Source organism: Diaphorina citri, unplaced genomic scaffold (assembly GCF_000475195.1).
Source record: "Diaphorina citri unplaced genomic scaffold, Diaci psyllid genome assembly version 1.1 scaffold836, whole genome shotgun sequence".
Classification (NCBI taxonomy): Eukaryota; Metazoa; Arthropoda; class Insecta; order Hemiptera; family Psyllidae; genus Diaphorina; species Diaphorina citri.
Window position 1 is genome coordinate 43,924 of NW_007378268.1, and position 15,321 is coordinate 59,244.

Here is a 15,321-nt window from a genome sequence, read left to right on the forward strand (position 1 = left end):
TTAAACATCATCAACCTAGATTGGAATACCACGCGTCAAAACATATGTTTGTACATATTATATGTCTCCCGCTCGTGCATAACATTTCATACATAATTACGGGGGTTGTGTTTATTCTGACATAATTGAATTAAAGTTCAGCAAAAAGTAAGGTTTTATGTACGTTTGTGTCAGAATGGTTCATATTTTCGTCAAACATAAAGAGTTCATAGGAATGGTTCTAACACGGTTCATTAGTACACGAGAGATGGGTTTGAAACTTTTGAGTTTTGAGAAATGGTTCAGATTTTCACTTTCCCCTAATTGTTTAGCATCAACTTCTAATTTTCATTTTCATGAGTTACTTGACTTCGGTACCGACTCTGAATTTTTCAAAAAAGAAGAAGAAAAAATAAGGAAAGTAAAAAGTAGATATAATAAATAGGTAAAAATTCAAGAGGTTCACTTACCATAATAAGTCATGTCAGAGATAAGTTGGTCTAGGTCGGGACTGAGCTTGACTTCCTCATCATCTGCGTTCATAAAATCTAAAGCTTGGTACACTAGAATACCTAATTCAAACATGAACTGAAACAGACAAACAAACATTGGGTCATTAGAAAAGAGAAAATCGTAAAAACAAGAATATTTTCAGTAATAGAAAATAGAGTAAATACATAAATATACTAATGGAAGTAGTATGAAATGTAAACAAGGTAATAAAATATGAAAACGAAGGGTATCAGGAATATGTAGCTGTCAGATTTTTCACCCCCCTTTTCCTATTTTAGCCTTTTGACATGTAAACACATTTATGTTTTATGTACAAGCGGGTGTTTTCTTTTGTAAAAAAAAAACACAATCCAAAAACAACTTCGTTAACAAGTGGTGCCTACTTGTTATCCATAAGCTGGAAAACTGCCCTCAACACAACATAAGTAAAATATATCAGCCTTAACAGGATATGTGGAGATTCTCAGAAAAACAATCATGTTTCGAAGATTTCGCCATGTACTTACGTTGACAAATATCAATCCATCAAATGCTAAGACTGAAAATCCTCCCACAACCACTGAACAATACGAGTACGGAAAATGGAAATGAAAGCTTTGTGAACCTGATAAAAGGTAGAGAGAACAAACCCATGGAAAACACCTAGATTGACCAACACGTTAATAAACCTCTCCTCAGCATTACCACTATCAACAGTATCCAATATCTACTGCAACTATTACAAAACAATATAAAACACTTCTTCGGCAACAAAATACCAGAAATTCCGAGAAACAACACCAGGCAACACAAGACGTTTGATGGACTGATTTTATTCAAATCATAATAAAAAGTAAAAGTTCTGGACATAAAACACCAACATGCAATCCGGCCAGACCGCGAAACGCCAAGAATTCTAAGATTGAAAACAGAGCTGAAGCAGATTGGATCAGAATAAAAAAACTGTTTCACAAAAGGTGAAATCAAAGGTTTCAAAAAACTTGAAAAATGTTCAACAGTCAAAACTATTCATCCAACAGAAGATCACAAACATAAGTGCTTGGATAAAAGCTGAAGAAATTCCTTCAGTTCATTGAGCCTCTAAAAATCCTCACTAAGGAAATCGTGATGCAAGCCAAATTGAGAAAATAAAGCTCAACTCAATCCGGTTCTTGGCACTTACATTTCCCCTCGTTATTCTCCCTAGACATGTTTTTGGCGTTAATCGTTGTAGCTGGACTTCACGAGATATATCAACAATGATCTTAATGTGCCGTGATCTCGGATCGATCTAATAAACCAGAAACATGATGATAATAACCTGCAATCGAGTACTAATAGCGAGAACCTGGGTGGAGATGTGGTCAAACAATAGAAGTGCACTCGAACCATTCTGGAATTCTGGATTCAGCTGGTTCCAAACTTGGGTTCCATGGAATTTACTATTTCACTGCCATTGCAAACCTGTTGATAGGATTTGGGTCTTTTCGGCAATCACCTTGAGTACTTTGTGTGTGAGTTTGGAGTGGATTCCTCAAAATTTTGAATCCTTATAGAGAACAAGTATGTATAAAGGAAGGGATTTAAGTGCGGCATGTTACCTACAAAGGCTTAGTCCTTGATAAGCTGCTGAAACTCGGTTTCAAGATACTGTCATCCATATGGAGAGTTCTCTTTCGATTGGAAGTAGAGTACACACAACACATTTTGCATACCATAAGTTGACAGAAACTTGACAAAGGGTTGGCGCGTTCAGGAATCAGTTTGGGCAAAGCTCGCTCCAATCTACACGGAATGCAATTACTTCGAGACATCAGAAACAAACATTAAATCCACGTCGAATCTCGACGTTTGGAAACGATTGATGAAGGGTCAGAGTCGAATCTGGGTCGGTTTGCGGGACGGTCTGCTCGGACAATCAGACATCTCGCCTCAGATGAACCAATAGACCACCCGTTTACTTATGTACTCGTAAACACACAAATCGAACACTTTGTAATATTACTTCTTTGTGATGAAATTCGACTCAAGCAGATTACACATAAGGCGGACCCCCGTCCGTCCAACTATATAGTCAACAGTCCTACTATGTACATCCATAGCTTAAGGAATAAGGAAGACGACGTTCATATCCAATTGAAGAAGGGACACACCTTAACAGTGAGATTTCCAGAAATCCTGGAAAACGTGGAATCAACAAAGCAAATTTTAGTGTTCATTATTTATCTTTAGACTACATAAGTTTTCATGTCTATGTAGAAGATCATGAAAACTGAATACATCCTCAGCAAATCAAATGACGGAAAGTCTGAAGGTATTTGGAGCAAATCCGACTGTCCTGATTCCTTCGTGAGCATTTCGTAAAGCGACATATCCCGTCGGATAATAACACCCAGCAGATGGTTGACATCTGACACATGTCATTGCAACATGAGACATCCAGAGCACGCCATGGCTTTTAGCATTCATGAATATTTACCATGGGAAGAAGTAGATGGATGGGAAGAGGGAGGGAATGCTGTCAATCAGCCAGCTCTGATTGTAAACTTTTTGATAAAATTATTTATTTTCGGCTGGAAAAAAAAGACACAACAAATGCGCCATTTTCTGATTTTACAACGCTGAAAGAAGTTTGCACTTTGCAATCAGTAAATTGGTGTTACATCTATATCTATTACATTGAGTCTCGTAAGAAAGGGCTATTAATTGAATTAATTAACGTTACGACACCTCTTTACCATTTGTACAATGTTATTTGTCGTGAATGTCTCAATGAAATGTGTTGTCTTTTAAAATTCTTTTCCTTTTAATGGACACAACACACAAATCACAAGTACAGAACTTTCTACTCACCCATTTGTATCTTGTGTGGCGCTGTTGTTCCGGAGCTATGCATCGGACTCGATTGATTACCAATATCAAGCTATTATTACTGATTAGACATCGATGCACAAGTGAATTTTTATTGCAGTTCACAGAATTTAGCGTGCTTTCAAACGAAAACGTGACACCTACATATCCATCGGTTGTGAAGAATTTGAACTGCTCCATCATTTGTATCGAATCAGACTCATTTCATTATTGAAAGTGAAACTTGAAATTTCAGTCCAGCGCTGAGGCGTTCGTACCGCATAGTTGAGATTACTACAATCCATGTCCGCCACGCCAGGTTGAATGATTCTCAATTACTATAATTTGAGAACGCTTTGAGCACAACTTTTTTATTGAATGAAAGAATTTAACAGAATCTTACGGGCAAAATATAAATTTAGAGCTTGACTGGACATACATCATTTACGTCATCACCTACAACCTGTTGAGTGTGGATATATTGATCGAATAGCGATGAACGAAGAAAGCTCAGTGGCATTCAAGTTTGCGTTATGTCGCGGGTTTTCAACATTCCAAAGATCCAAAGTTATATCTGAACAGCTGAGCGCCTCATTGGTCTAATAGGATGCGAATGAAAGAATACAATGAAAAGAAAGATGGGCGTACTAAAAGGTACAAGATATTCTAAAGTTTACAAATTCGTATCTACCGGAAAATTCGTGACAAACGAAGTACTAAATGTAAATGATGTTTCTTTGTGTTATTATGTCACAACTTTGGTACTCACTGCAGCATTGTAGGATTTTTTTCCAATATCTCCAATAAAGTAAGAAACTAACGAGCCATTTATGAGACCTATTCAGTCAAACTTATTGGTGGAGGTTTGAAAGTAAGAAACTAAGGAGCCATTTATGAGACCTATTCAGTCAAACTTATTGGTGGAGGTTTGACACATAGCACATCCACCAGGCGCAAAAAAAAAACAACAACTATGAGAGGGTTCAATTTTTTAATGCCTGTTTTCTCGTCCATTCAACAGTGTACTTCCTTCCTCAATAAAAAAATGTAAAATGTAAATGATGTTTCTTTGTGTTATTATGTCACAACTTTGGTACTCACTGCAGCATTGTAGGATTTTTTTCCAATATCTCCAATATATTTTTTTCCAATATCTCAATAAGCCCAACATCCAATGTTTACCTACCATGCTGGCACCGGTCGCTATGCACATTTATATGTCATAGCCTATGCATCCCTTTTCAGTCACGTTTTTAGTGCAAAAACTCAACAAAAAAACATTGCAACAACAACAACAAACTAAAAACAAAGAAAACCCCATTCATATCACAGGCCATTAGGTAACCCTCTCCCGTTTAGCCACTATTGAGACCCCATACACAAAATATCCAGGTCTCTTTATGTAAACGACGGAAACTGTCCGATTTTTCCATATTTTGGAATAATTAATTTAAACATAACAGCCGAATATAATAGCTGAAGTGTTGACACAACATGTAGTTTAATTATTGGGACTACAATATCAATGTTGGCAGGTTAGCACACTCAAAAAAAAAACGTAGGAAGGTAACAATGCAACATAGGTAGAATAGTATGGAGATTGTGCGTGAAAGATTAGCACACACATGGGCAAGACATGACTGTCTAAGTCTGGGAAAAATAGAACACATAGATAGTGTTATAGTGCAACGCATAACATATTATTATTATTATTATTATTATTATTATTATTATTATTATTATTATTATTATTATTATTATTATTATTAAACAATAAAGCGAAATAAGCCAGATTGACAAGTGAAACCCAAAATCTGTTGTGAAATGGGAATAGTTTACCGCTGTGGCCTTTGGATCTGGAGGTTGGTGTTTGAGTCCAAGTCAAGTCATAAATCTGTATCCACGGCCGTCGATCGGCGAGGTGAATCTATGTTGTCGAGGCAGTGTACAGTTTCAGTCGACATTGATCGACAACCGGCCATCAACTATGTTTGGACACAACTTTACAATGGAGTCCATTGTATGGAGACCAGATAAACTATCACATAGGTCTACCTAGCTACAGAAGCAGAGAGAACCCTTTGAGGAACTGCCAGCTTGCTAGGCTGGTTAGGGTTAGCTGTTCTCCTTCCTGTTTATAGTCCCACAGCAAGACGCTAGTCTACTCTCTGTTTAACGTCCCCTAGCCAGACACTGACCAAGCACAAGTCCTCACGATGGTTGACTGCGGTTCAGGACGAGCCAGCCAATTTAACATGGCTAGAGCTAGAGACCATCACCCATCACCCCGGTGTATAGCAGAAACAAAAAGACATCTTTTCTTTATTCTGCTATCGCCATTCGACGAAAGCTAAAGCCGCTACAAGTGCTACAACAAGAACAACAACAAGAACCTAGCTACAGCTATTCAATCTCTCTCTTGTCACATATAATTACTTACCTACATATAGTGATTTTGGCACATCCACTAAAATTTAGAGGACCTACCATAACTTTATAAGTAGACTAAATTTTTCACTCAACCTAGCTACAGCTATTCAATCTCTCTCTTTTCACATATAATTACCTACTTACCTACATATAGTGATTTTGGCACATCCACTAAAATTTAGAGGACCTACCATAACTTTATAAGTAGACTAAATTTTTCACTCAACTGACTCCTTGGGCTGATGGAAAAGATCTTTGTTAAGATAGACGCCTACGTACGTATATGTCATAATATGTTATACCTACCTATAAATATTAATTATTCACGCACAATAATTACCTGCCTATACATAATAATTATTATGAGGGTAGCTTATAGAATCCTATTGAACTATCGAAAAATTAACACCACAAGAACATACCTAGGTATGTGCCTACACCTACGAGTAGGTATACTTACCTAATTAATTACAGACACATAATCTCCCGCGTGCAAGGCGAGTGCAGTGACCACTGCGCCATGGGAGCTGACCAAACGAAGTACTAGAAATGTGTTTCTCTAGTTTCTAGTCTGTTCTTAGGAATTTCAAGTTGACCTTGCTGAAGAAAAGTTCGCTCAAATAAATCCGAGTTCAACATTAGAAACCATTCTCTTTCCAAATAAGGACTTTGACAAAACTCCATTCGTACTCAATTACTCGGATAATGTAAACAGAGAATGAATCGTATAATAGCAGATAGTATGTGGATAAAAATATGGGTCAAGAGAACATCACGAGAAATTATACTATAGCTGAATAGCCAATGTTGGAGTAAAGGGACTTTTCAGTCCTCTTAAGGGAATAGCAAGCAACAAATGGATACAAAACCTGGCAAAACACATTTATAGAGCACAGAGGACTATAAATGAATGGCAAAGAGGCAGAGCGGCCCAAGTAAAAAAAAAAAGGGTTTTGAGATAAATGAAGTCAAAATTGTGGACTAGCTAAAGTTTAAATAGAGATAGCCATTTTGTTTTTTGCTCCCATTTCAATACAACACTAAAATGAAGTTCGTAACCAATAAAAAAAAAAATAGATCTTTTCGCACTCTTTCCAACGATATAAATAACTCAGAAAGTCGATTTTTACACTAAGTCCGCTCTGCCTTTTACCCATTCAAATGGCTTTCATCATTATGACCTTTCAGGTGGTAGTCGCACATCAGCAATAGGTCTAAATTCTTTGAAAGTATAAAACGAACATGATCATGATTCGATGAATTATGATCAGCATTGCGTGTTCAAAGTAACCAATTAGTTATACAAATGGCCCTATGCATTCAACTTTTTTCAATCTTCAGGCAATCATCAAATTTACAACCTGATAAAAAAATATTGAACTCGACCTTCGTAAATAGAGAAATTAGTGAACTAATTTGCGATAATATCTCGATAATTGAGAGGGTACAATCATCGACATTGCCTTGTTTATAAAGAATGACTCCCAATACAAATTATGATCTGATTCATAAACAAAATAATCATTATCATCATACGATTCATGATCTTGAATATACGATGATTTTGAAAATATTTAACCTCCAATTTTCTGACTTGAATGTTTACTATGTTAACTGGAAAATGAGTGATAAGCTGATAAGTGATCAAAGTCATCTTGTGGTCAGGGGAACAGATTGGAAGATAATGTCAAATCTGATCATGAATCATGAAATATTGAACCACCAACCAGATTTAAACTACCTTGTCTTATCTCCTTATCATAAAATAATTCTCGTGCCTTAGTGAATATGTATATCTTCAGTACATACACCTAGATTCTAGGACATATTATCATAAACATATCGATCTGTGTGTACGATTCACGATTCCACATTATTTGAAAGATTTTCAAATCAGTATCCCCCTGTAAGAGTGATGAGGAGCAATAACATTCAACAAAGAAGACTTAGTGACATCCATATTGCGTCGCCAGTCAAAGCAAATAGTGCCATGGGTGATAAAAACTTGTGTCATTGACACCTGAAAACTAATTTCAAATTGAAACTCACTCCGAGTTAGTCACGACTGGCGCGACTTCAAACAAAGAGAGTTATCTTCTCATGAAGATGAGTTAGATGAGGCAAATCAGGTGATACTAGGAGTTGAGGTCAGTCTGAAGCAAGGTCAGGTGTTATCAGTTCCTCAATAAAAGTCCGAGGAAAAGAGGGTCAATGAGAATATGTTAACTAGTTCTTTTTATTACCAGGAAAATGCAAATCCCACGAGCTAATGAATGAATACTGAATACGCAGAGGAAGAATATTGTAATTTTATTTTGGAGTTGCCCTCAATGGCCCTAAAGTATGGCCTATGATTTCTCCCAAAAACTTTGAAAATACAATTTTCGAAAATCTTGCCCTAGTCCCGGATGAAGGTAACCGCGTAGGTCATTTAGTGACTTACATATCTTCAGACCACTACAAGTGAGGAGCTGCTGAAACTCATCTTTCCATTGATTTTCAATTTCTTGTTCCGCCCATAATTACAAAAATTTGAGAAAACAAACATTTCGAAAGTTTTCAAAATAGACAAAAATATAGGTATTCAACTATTCACGTAATTATTCCACCCAAATTTCATCGAATAGTTAAATTGTACTCGAACTTGGTCGTAAAATTTTATTACCACCAAACATTTCATTTGTTTCTTTGAGTTTTTGGTTTTATGGCATTTTGATCAGATGATTTCTTTTCGAAGTTCGTGTCGATTTTTACGATCCTCGCCCCACGTGATTCGGTTACGATTTTTTTTTTGGGGATTTCATATTTTGGTAATAATGATGATCATTAGATGAGGAGCTCCTAACTTGAATTTTTTACTGCTTTTTCCCACAGATAAAGATGTAAACTATCGGTCAGAGTGGAGGTTGAATCTTGAATCTGAAGTTTTTCTTTCATTTCAGTTTCAATGCTTCAACTCTCATGCGTTATTAAATCACAAATTCAAATAGGCTGTTTCAGAACATGTTTCCCCAAACATATCCGCTACCAAAGAATAAAGTTTTTTCCCCTCAATAATAATTCCGTTTACTGAGTCTGGTGTATTCTTAATATTTAATAGGATGTAAATACATAATAATAAATCCAATTGACTTAAAACGGAATTTGTTGGGTTCTTTTACGTGAAATTAATGTCAGACGAATCCATTTTCTATGTAAATAGTCTTAGTCTTAGCATGTAACAGAATTCATAGGTTTTAGAGAATTTAGGCTGCGGTGTGATGAGTTCAACAATAATTACCACCATGGATTCAACAAACCACATCAAAAAATACTTAATATTACCCCAGAAGTGATAACGTCCTCCTGTGGTTCAGAGTTTTTGGGACATCCACGATCAACTGAATTCCGAAATCTAGCGTTGAAAAACGAAATCTCCAAAGATGCTGAAGTCTGAGTGATATAAACTTAATTCCAACGATTCCTTTAGGCTGAACTGTTCAAGATCGAAAGTTAAGTCAAAATTGTACCATGAACTTTACCTCACATGATAGATTAACTCGAAATCCTGAGTTTTTGAATTGTAGTGATAGCATTTCACTCGAGTCATCATCAATATCATCATCTCCTACAATTTAGGATCAAGAAGAATATAAACCACCCGTCTCTAAACATGACAGTGCCAATTTGTTCTGAACTTGACCTCCGTATAATCGCGGAAAAGAAATGGCAAGTATTCCATCACCCTCGCAATGTCTAATGTATGCAAAGTCCTGGTGCTGGCGTATGGGAACAGAAACAAAGCTGCCAGACTGGTCTAATCTGTCCTATAGCCGGAGGCATCAGTACCGTTGCGTAGGTCATCATTTACGAATAAGAGAGTCCTTGACAGTATATCTAATATTCTGATTGGCTTAAGTATTGGCTCTCGGCGCTTTTAATAACAATACTCCAGCAGTAGTCATGGTAATTGCCTCTGATATTTGTCTTTGTTTCAAGTGGTGCTATAAAACAAGCGGGTGCGAGAGTGCAACAGGTTTCCAACTGAATCTTGTTGCTACGTGCTCTTTGGTTCAGTTTCTTCAGTATGTATGTCATACTCCGGACTGCAATCGGGTGTCTGATGACACTCTGAGAATGCATTCTAGCTTAGAGCTAATTCCGTATCTCAGATGCAACAAGTTCGGGAAGAAATAATGGGAGCCTTGAGACTAAAAGGTCATCGACTTACACCTTATTCTTTTTTTTCCCTCGTAGAAAAGAAATCCTGGGTTAGTCTTAAGTGTTATAAATAGCATGGGAATAAAGGAGTAAACACGTGCTGAGAAGAATGTGAGAAAAAAATATCGCTCAAGAAGTATGCGAATTTCAATCCTCCAAGTTGCAGATTCATCACTTGGCCAAGTCAAGTTTATCGGAGCCAATTCTCGGGTGGTGAATTCTTTTCTTTTTCTCAAATCGTGTGTTGCCAGAAGGGAATTCGTCAGGTATTGAAGATTCTATTTTAAACTCTTACACACTTCAGTGACCCCAGAACTCATCCGTGGTTCCACCGAGATCATGCTTTGATTTCTCAAGGTTCCAAGGTGAGTGACTACGTCGATGATATGTGTTTGAAGTTTGAAATTTCCCTAATCGGGGGTTAGTTTGAAATCATTGAGGAGCGGCTTTTCAAAAGTTCTGAAATTTCCAGAAAATTGGTAGTTTTTGTAGAACATTTGTTGAATTTTTTAGAAGCATCTTCATTTCTCAAGCGCGCTGTGGGTGAATTGGGAATTCGCTGCATAATCCATAGTTTTCCAGTCTATTGTGACAACGACAATACTTCAAGAATAGATTTGGGTTAGTTACGACGCGACACCTATATCGGATCATTTTCGGAACACACCAAATCATTCCCTCAATATACAGATCATCAATTCCGAGGAGACGAATTCAAAAGTTCGACGATCAACTTGAAAACCCCGAACCATACTTTCTTATTCGAACTGACCCCATCAATCACACATCTGGTACCGCCCACCCCGCATCAGTAGACTACTTACCTCATGTAATCTACAGTGAGCATCTCTCATTACATCTAGTTAAACATGATGACTTATTGATCTGGGTTCAGAACTTTTTAATAGCTCTGTTCAGCCTTGAAGATATCTCATGAGTTGATTTAGGAAAGCGAGTAGAATACTAACACTGATTTTACAGAAATCAAGTACAACCCGAGCCAAAGACGATTTCTAATGAACGATTTAGTAGTCAATCAATTTGTGTTTGATAAGGTAGCCCACGTAACTCGACTGTCTTATGTCAGACTGTAGATGCTTCTGGAGAAATGAGTTTACGAGTGATCTAATCCAAATCCAAACCACTTAAAGCAGATCTTCAAGGAATTGAGGAATTGTTTGATAAGAATAACTTTCGACACTCCCCGTGGAGAGGTTACTGGATGTTTCTCATTCCAGAAAACTTCCAGAAGCTCGACGCGATGATTCGACAAGAATTTGCTGAGAGAACTACCTAAATGCGGTTAGTAGATACATATACACATTTCCATTAGTCAACTGATTAACTGAATTATTTATTGTTAAAATACCTTCACAAATAAATGACGATTCAAGGTTTTCCTCTGAGAAGAGAGCTCCAAGTATGCTCCTAGCTTTCTCCCCTTTGATATGTATCCGATGTAGGAGATGGAAATAAAGTTCGAATTCGAGAGGCCAGACAGTTTTCGGGACATCAGATTATACCTAACGCCAACTAAAAACTCAAACCAATTCTCACAAAAACTCGGGCTCCCAATAACCACAGTATCAAAAATAATGATTTTCCAAATGAACATGATACTCCAAACTCCAGAGACACACTGGCAGACCGAGTGAGAATTGCACTCACATTCCTCAAGCGTGCTGATCGGCAACACAAAGCAAGGTTCTACCCAAACACCGGAACCGCGCCAACAAATCGCACAAATATCTTCGACCTGGAAGAAATCTAATCGGAATCGTTTTTTCACGGTGGATTATCTACCTGCCGGCTTGGGGATTAACACTAAATATACACTCCTACAACTGTGGAGGTCTCCGGTCTCCGTTATAGAACTAATCTAATAGGATGATTGCCTCTCCGCTGACATTCATACACAATTACACATGCGAGCAATTGAGCAGGCGGTGTTCATAATGGTAAACCGGTGAATGAGCCAAGTAAATTGTGTTCGAAACGAGATAACCAGACTACCTGGCGAATTGGAAAGGATACACCCAAAGCATAATTACATCTGGTACGCGAGGAAGTTTGAAACACAAAGCGGTAGAGAGATTAAGGAAAAGTATGTACCTAGTATGACGGTTTCAAGAATATTGAGAAATCAAAAGAGAAGAAGCACTATGCAAAAATTTCACCAGATTAACACCTATCAAGGTTAGATGAAAGATTCAGATCGTCTTGACCTAGACAACAGTTTACCAATATGCAGTCAGTATGCTAGTAGCAAGCAATCTTCAACATTGTGCGTTGAACATTGAACTTTCCTTCACGTCGGAAGGCGAAGAAGAAGATCCAATACAACAAGAAGACGATAGAAGAACTAAGAGTTGTAATCTAATAAAGATGTTCCCCAGCATCCAAGGTCTCAAGGCTCGAGTGATTAATTAAAAGAAAGTTAGCACGCTACGCCAAACCGCCCGGTTTTCTGCATTGCTGATGACGCTTCGTGATTGTGCATTACGTGAAAGGTCACATTCCCACTATTGTTCATGTTTCTGCTCGGTGTATTGGTAGTTTTAATTGTTCTCCGTCTAATGTCTTCTAATAATAGACCTAGCCACAATCAGTATTCCTCTAATTGTCCATTGCCTGCATCTATGCCTCCGGAAGTTCACAAGGAGAATTAACGTACACATGGAAATGGGTCATTTGTGGCTTCGTTTCTCCGACTCGGTGCCATTCTAATGAAACTTTCAAAGGAAACGTTGGGTTCACCACCAGCTGTGTTTGTGATTTGTTGATTCCAAAGACAAGTCTGTTGACTAGGGCACTGGGGCTTGAGCTCATAACCCATACGGACCATTGAAAAACATGATACACTAGGGCAGTGGGGCTTCAGCTCACAAGCCATAGGTGCTGGACGATTCCCCGCCATTGAAAAACATCATACTACTTTCATAGAGCGCTTGAATTACTCACGTACATGCTGAGCTTAACCTGTTGATTTCCGACAGATAAAACAGTGTGTTACTGTCACCGTGTGTAGAACTAATCAGGAAACATCGTTTTACAAACTTCAACCGCACCCTGTAACATGCCGGTTAGCAGGAAGGGAGGCTGCACTTGCCTCGGGGAAGTGTAAAACCGGTTTCAATCTTCATTCACTAAAAGTTTTGCACGCGTGTTCGATTAAAAGTTACCTATATCGAACGCATACCATAACCTATATTAACTGCAATTTTTTATACCGAATAAAAGAGTTTTTGAAAGAATGAAGAATGCATGTTGAATTTATTCATACACCACGGCAGTACAGTCTTCCGTTTTAAGCTATTGGTGATTAGAATTACATGTGTTCCGAGCTATTAGTATCGAAACATAATGTGGTATCACTGCAAGTAATCAAAGTATGGAACAGAAAACAATCGGCAAATTGGAAAATGAATTTTCCACAGGCATGTAAAAGTTGTTCAATCGATATTCATTAATAGACTATCGACATGGCATTTTTCCAATACCGCAAACCGTTTCCTTATCCAATATCGCAAACCGGAGTAAAGGGACTTTTCAGTCCTAGGCGAGCAGTATAAATAAGCACTATTATTATTATTATTATTTCCTAACACTAACATCCCGAGGGGTTACATTCTCAGCCGAGCAGAAAACTGCCCCGCCCAAAGGTCCTTCATCTCTAGGAATTCTTAGACATTCCGCAGACTTTTTCGCACATTCCTAGAGCTCACCTTTCAACTTTCCCGTCTTTATTACCATTGGATAACACGATGTTAATTATTGTCCAATCATCGTCAGAACATTCTTCTGACATTCCACGCCAACTAATGGCTTCATCGACTCACAATAAAAGGTCCCCGTCACAATTGCTATTTACAATATTGGACCATTAAATGGTATTAATTCGATACTTGAGATTGGTTTTATGACCGAAGCATGACCATTAAACCAAGAACAAATAGACTACCTCTCGATGTTGGCTGTTGAAGAATTAAACACTCATCAATGTTGATGATGATTTAAACCACTTTGTTGCAAACCACAGTAAGACCATGAGGATCTCAAACCCATTATAAAGTAATTTAAACTCTTTAGTAGAGTAATGTAAAGTACCTATTTTGCTATTTTGTAGTCTTTACTGTACAGGGATACTGGACTTCAAGTATTCACCTTTGGACTTACCTTTCTTTCTATGGCTACAATATTTTGCTTCCCTCCTCCTCCTCCTCCCCCTCCACCTGAAACAGAAGATGAACAAGAAGTTATTTAAAGGCAACTCCAATAATGATAAATGATAATAATAACAATCATGGCATCTCTATGACACTTGCAGCAAAGTGTAGCACAGTAGACATTTTTTTTTTTTTTTTTTTTTTTATCTCTTAAAAACAGGTGATTCAATATCCTTAATACAACAAGAAATCAGCAACATAATTATGTCCCAAGGATGTCAAAAGAGTATAACATTAACCGGCTACACATCAACATGTTGCGAAGTGACATAATTATGCTGGCCAGATGTCACCTTGTTTTCAGCAAAGCACAACCCAGACACAGATTTAGGTTTATGACCAAACGCTCTGGCAGTAGAATTACATAATAAATTTATCACCCGAAACGGCAGACATGGGAAACTCGTTCAGAAAAGACATTAAAGATTTTAATAGCAATGAAAACGGATTGCTCGTATAACGTATTAGTATCTAGTAGATTAAATGGGATTTTTTTTTTCACATTTATATTTGGGCGGTAAAGGAATGATCTTTGTAAACCTGCAGCCTCTTTCAAATTACTGGATACAGGTCGTAATACTTTAATTGTGAATCGGGTCTTTTGCCTGCTTCAGCCAAAGTTGGTCCCAGATTGCCCTGATCCATAGTAACTGTTGATAACAGCACCGTGCTCGTTTACTGAAAAATGACAATCATGTACTCGGAATTCTGATGTATTGTAGTTATTTTGGACTGTAATCATGAAACTTTCCTGACCTGTTTCATGACACATTCTCATTGCATCCATTGTTTTTCTCCCCTAGATTCGTAGAAGCTTAACCCATCCTTTAGGGCTGTCTAGCCCCTACACTTAAGCCTCAGGTTGGGTTTTTTGTGTATGAGCTTTTTCTCCGCTAAGAAGGGTCTCCAAGATTTACATCCGTGGCATCAACTTAAACCAATTCTGCAAGATCTCTTGGTCGTATGATCTTGGGTCGGTGTTAGAAGGGTCACCAAGTTTTACTTCCGTGGCGACATGAACCAACTCTGCAAGATCTCGGGTCGGTGTGTTTTAGTTTTTTTTGACCACTTCCAGCTGGTTAATGGCTAATAAACTAGCAGAATACCACATGGGTTGCTCATTTTCCACGCACGAGTTCCCTCC

General features: G+C 37.7%; 1 long non-coding RNA gene across 1 annotated transcript; it reads right to left on the bottom strand.

The window, feature by feature from the left end:
• Window positions 1–449: 449 nt before the first annotated feature.
• LOC113468760 lies at window positions 450–14,197 on the bottom strand. Its single transcript, XR_003392398.1, has 2 exons — window positions 14,128–14,197; window positions 450–567 (listed from the first exon to the last, which is right to left on the bottom strand). It is a non-coding gene; the product is annotated as an uncharacterized LOC113468760 (long non-coding RNA).
• Window positions 14,198–15,321: the final 1,124 nt, after the last annotated feature.